The following is a 6107-nucleotide window of genomic DNA, read 5'->3' as shown; positions in this document are numbered from 1 at the left end:
AAAATAAAGAAGGCGCGGAAGCCCGACAAGAATCCCCAAAGGGAACATAAGAAAAAACCACAAAAACAAGCCTCAAAGGATGCAAGATATACAAGCTAGAAACCCCAACAAACCAAAATGTTGGCAAAAAAAATAGCTGAAACGTTGGGCACAAACCACCTAGCTAGCCCCAAAAAAAGGCAAGCCAATGAATCAAGCAAAAGAACCACAAAAACCCCTAGCAAGCCCCAAGAAGTTGACGACATCAATGGAAACAACGATGAACGACAATAACAAAGGGGCACAAACTAGGGTCCATAGCAACATGGAAGCCACCATGAACCAATTCCCTCAACTCCCCACATGCATCGACACAAGCATAACAAATCCACAAGCCACAACAAAGACATCCAAAAGGGAAGATGTGAATTGCTTATATTTTTGCAAAAAGGTGTGTGAAGTGGGTTTCCATGAGCAGCTGACAGATTGGGTTGCTACTCATTTGAAAGGAGAAAGTGTCATTATTGTTGGTGTTGAATTCATATTTTCAGTGGCCTCTATTTCACTTGCTACAATGATACCAGATCACAGTGAATATTAGTTCAAGGGGATGAACTTAGATCTTGAACATTATAGACCTTTCTTGAAAACACCATACAAGGAAAAACATGCTCATATCATACCTTTCAGGTACCTATTGGAGAAGTATGCTCCCTTGATGAAATTTGTCATGAAATTCTTCACATGTGAAGGAATGTTCTCTAGACTATAAGCCTATCACATTTGGCTTCTAATGCACTTTACAACTCAGAAACCACTCAATATGTGTAACTATCTGTGTAGGAGCCTTACCAAGATGTCAGAGAGGATACAAATGAAGAACAAAGAACACTATCCTGGTCTATTTCATCATAGTCTAATCAATACTATATTCCTTCATCAACTTGCAGAGAAGAGTATGGCATAGGAATATTTCTTGGAGATAGATCTGAAATGGCATGAATCTAATGTGGCAGCTAAGCCTTCTAGCATGCCAACAGAGCAAATGGAAATTGGGTCTTTTAGAAAATCAGAGGAAATTCCTAAAGCACCTAAACCTGAGGTGACAAGGATGTACAAAAGAGGACATAAGCTTGTGTTTGCTTCTCATGGTGAGAAAGGGGCCAAGCCTTCTACATCAGCAAACCAGGGACCATCAATACAGGATAAGGACTTAGTTGAGCATGAGTTTGAGTTGGTTGACCTAGAGGAAAAAAATGAGGTTTCAAGCATGCAGAAGATGATTAGAGACAAATATTATTAGATCAAGGAACTCACAGTAAACATGGCAAGAGCAAGGTTCATCATCTCATTCCTAGAACAGTAAAATAGTCAACTGAAGGCAAAACAATTGATCCTGGAGAAAGAGAAAACCAAACTATTGCAGCAAGCCGGCAAGGGAAAATCAGTCATGGAGACAAATGAGCCTGAAGGAATACAAGGAAAAGGTAAGAGAAATAGGCCAAGAACTAAAGGGCCTAAGAACGCATTAGAGGAAGAAGAAAAACACATCTTACTAAATGAGGAGCTAGACCTAGAGGATGGAATTTCTTTAAAGGTCAATCAAGACAAAGAGTAATGGTTAAACAGGGTCAATGACCATTTGGAGAAGCCTCTATACAAAGCTATAAGAGACAATCAGCTTCTAAGTCACATGGCACACCATTACCAGGTTCAGAACATGATTTGCAATCTCAATGTCAAGCAGCTTGAAAACAAACTCAAAGAAGCCCAAAAGGACCAAAATGATAAAGGAAACTTGGAGATTCTTGTTGAAGCATCCATGAGGGATTAACATGCCTTATTTTACATCTCTTGACCAATTTTGAAGAAATTTTGATCATTTTTTGTTTTTTGCAAATTTTGGTGCTTTATGCAGAAAATTAACAATCACAAAAGCGCTGTGCTTTTTCCTCAAGAACTCAATTCAAAAAGAAAATACTTTTTTGGAAATACCTTGGCCTCCTCTCAAAACCCATTTCTTTAGATTTTCCAGAGGAGGCCTGAATTTTGAAAAAATGAAAAAAAAGGGCCAAAACTCAGCTTTCTGGACCTCTTTTTGACAGGCGTTGTGCCCCTAGAGTGACCTTGGAATATTTGATTTTTGAATGCCTTCCCATGGGTAATTTTGAAAAATTCAAGGTGTTCTGGAAACTAGACTTGAAATTCTAATTGATCGTTCTCTCAAATATTCATTTGGATCTTAGGAAGGAACCTTAAAGTGGGCTCAAAGTCGGCATTGTGCTTCTACAATTTCCAGAGTTTTTTATTGTAAATTTCACTATGAAAAGCTTCTAACTTTCAGTTTGACTTGGTCAAAGTCAAAACTATTAATGTAATGGAACTTTTTTCGAGGTTAGATGATGTAATCATGAATAAATTTACACGATAGGTTGTTTTTTATTTTTAATAGGCCTCATTGAGGAAGCAAACTCCTAAACAAAGTCTCCAAGAAGTGTTTGAGTTTTACCTTCTCACTCTCACCTGTTGGTTGAGAGAATCTTGGAGTCAGTTCCACCACCTAGGTATTCAAATCCAGAAGGTGGAGAAGTGGGCTAAGTGATTCTATATGTATCATTTCTATTTCAGAGAGAAGGGTTGGACTTTTGTGGAGGAGGTTGGCATGTTTATGTTTTCTTCAGCTAATACAGAGGCAATTGCATCTATTTTTTAAGAACTCTAGTCCAGTGAGTGCATGGTGTTTGTTCTTCTTTCTATCAATTTTCTAATGGTTAAATCATATTTCTCCACATGTTTTTTCTTCCTTCTATGGATTACCTTTTATTTAAATAGAAAGGATTCTTGATTTCAAGCTATGTTTATATGGTTTTCATAATTGTGTTTATTTCTTCTAAAAGCTAATAAACTCATACTTGCATATGCTCATTAGTCTCTTCAAAACTTTCTATTCTATACTACATTGAAAATATTCCAAGTACACCATGGCCTTCTGATATCTAGCTCTTTTCTACGTTTGTCTCTGCCTTCCTAAAGCCTAGACCTAATCACTCGCTCTAAACCCTAGTCCATCAAACCCTAAAATCTCAAATTCATCAACACACAAAAAAATATGTATATCTAGCCTAAGAACTTGGTTCTTTAAATTTATCCATTGAAAAAAAATTGAGAGATCCATCTCTGGCTCAGTAGGGCTAGCTACTGATGCTGAAAGTTGTTCAAGGTTACCCTTCTCAATCTCCTCCTCAACCTAGGAAATTGTAAGGGATAACATACCTGATGATATTCTGATCTCAAATCAATATTCAAGAACATTGTTTCTCCCTTCAATTGATCAAACAAGTCATCAATCCTCAGAAATGGAGACATGTTCTTGATGGTTACCTTGTTCAATTTCCTATAATCAATGCATAATCTAAGAGTACCATTCTTCTTCTTCACAAACAATATCAGTGCACCCTAAGGCAACACATTTGGCCTAATGTATCCTTGTCAAGTATTTCCTTCAACTACACCTTCAATTCCACTAACTCTTGAGTGCTCATCCTGTAAGTTTCCTTTGATATTGGTGATGCCCCTAGTACCAACTCAATAGAAAAGTAGCCCCGTGTTGGTATCAGATGCATGTTCCAGCTGCTTTCGTGCTTCATACAGTATGCGATGAAAAAATTCCTCGTCCACACCCCCCATTTTTCCCTCAAATCCTCCCCGCTCAGTTTCAGAGAAAAATGTACAAGAACGCATATAAACACGTAGAATGAAGGCAGGAGGATATGTATAATTATAGAGTCCATGTTTTTCCTTCGGGGACTTTTGAGTTTGAGATGACCCTTAATGGTCGGACATTATCAAATAATATTCCAATAATTATGTTTTTTTTACATTAATCATAACAATAATAACTTAATTTTAAAATTATCCTTGTGTCATATAATATTTATTATGTCTTAAAATTGCTTCCCGCCGAAGTGAAAGTAATTCCTTAGAGACCACAAGGTAATTTTAAGTTATGATAAATTTTTTCACCATATAATAATATTATAATAAATTATTTTATTCTAATAAATTTTAAATCTAGAGCCTTAATCATTTAATTATAAAGTTTTAAAGTTGTGGTTATATCTCTTTTTTATATGGGACAATACATCTTTAGATCTTAACTATTTGGCCATTTTATAACAAAATTTGATTAAATATGTAATATCCATTAAAGCAACAATAATAATAATTTAAGTTTAAGGTGTTTTGGTTGTTTTAATATTATTTATTTAAAAAAAAATAAAAAATAAAAACTAGAGGAAAATCCATAATTTCTATTAATGAAAATAAATTACATTTTGTAGCCAAGAAGAAACCTATTCAAATATAAAATATAGAGCAGGCATGCCCATAGAAAAAACTCCAAGAAAATGCACCCGAAAATGCCTCGCTATAGTCGATATCATAAATAAGGCGTAAAGGTCAAGAAAATAAAGAAGGCGTGGAAGCCCGACAAGAATCCCCCAAGGGAACATCAGAAAAAACCACAAAAACAAGCCTCAAAGGATGCAAGATATACAAGCTAGAAACCCCAGAAAACCAAAATGTTGGCAAAAAAACTAGCAGAAAAGTTGGGCACAAACCACCTAGCTAGCCCCAAAAAAAGCAAGCCAACGAATCAAGCAAAATAACCACAAAAACCCCTAGCAAGCCCCAAGAAGTTGACGACATCAATGGAAACAACGATGAACGACAACAACAAAGGGGCACAAACTAGGGTCCATAGCAACATGGAAGCCACCATGAACCTATTCCCTCAACTCCCCACATGCATTGACACAAGCATAACAAATCCACAATCCACAAGCCACAACAAAGACATCCACAAGAGAATGTAGTGCGACCCCCACCAAAGGCATTGGGCAAAATGAAAACATGGCAACTACTAAGGTATTGTCGAAGCAGAGTTGCAAGAGGTTGAAAGGAAGAGAGGGCCACATCGGCTATAGTTCTAGCCAGTTGGACTCCTCATTAACGAGACCAAGAAAAAACTAGACAGTCAAGGCTTGAAATACCGAAAAATCACTCGAAGAGAGTCATCCCACTACAATTACAAAAAAGAAACCAATTGTGCAAACTTAGAGGAGTGAAAAACCCTAGTTTTCCTACTACTATTATTATTATTTAATTTTAAAATCACAATCAAGCCTTATTTTATAATACATATTTTACTCTCTTTAAACTCCTACAAAGAAACACATATTTTTAACCATTAAGCCCCTCTCTCTCTCTCTCTCTCTCTCTCTCTCTCTCTCTCTATATATATATATATATATATATATATATATATATAAGATGATATACAGAGATATGTATATACTTCTCTCATGAATATATATCCACCTAGATCCATCTTAACCCCAAATCTACCAAGAGTGGAGAGGGATCAAATCTCTTTCTATTTATAAGGGTTTTGCACATCCAGAGATTTGATCCATCTAGGTATTTGGTAAATATAGAATTAAGATGGATTTAGGTTGGTTTTATTATTAATTATAATTATTGATTATATATTTTTTATTTTATTTTTAGCTTTTTGTAATTTGACCAAGTCAAAATATTTTATTAATAATTATCATTATTAATTTATTTTATTTTGACCAATTCAAAATGTTTATAGGACATTACAACATATTTACCATTCTTGAGATTTCCTCTCCACATAGTTACTTTTAACCTTTTATTATTGTTTAATTGAGGCTACATGTAAATGTTTACCAACATTCACATATAACATCCTAATAATAATAATAATAATACATGGTAAAGTGGGGATGAATATTCATGGTTAAGAATCTTGTTATATTGTAAATTTATTATAAGTATTAAATTTTATGTGCTTATTAATTAAAATAAATATGGTTATGGAACCATTATTTTAATTTATATGGTACAATGGATATTAATTTATAACTATTGTTTATATGTTATATATTTTAATGTTTTAATGTGATATGTATATTAGAATTTTCTTTTATCTAAAAATTTGTTTGTAATTTTATTAATAAAAATAAAATTTTAAAAATAATAATAATTGAATTTAAAACATGTTTACACCTAACCTCTCACAGCTAACGCTTACAAATCTCCCC

This window comes from Pinus tabuliformis, chromosome 2_2 (genome assembly GCF_031772625.1).
Source record: "Pinus tabuliformis cultivar Carrire ecotype Pingquan chromosome 2_2, CPIR1, whole genome shotgun sequence".
Lineage (NCBI taxonomy): Eukaryota > Viridiplantae > Streptophyta > Pinopsida > Pinales > Pinaceae > Pinus > Pinus tabuliformis.
Note: the sequence above shows the minus strand (reverse complement) of the source record.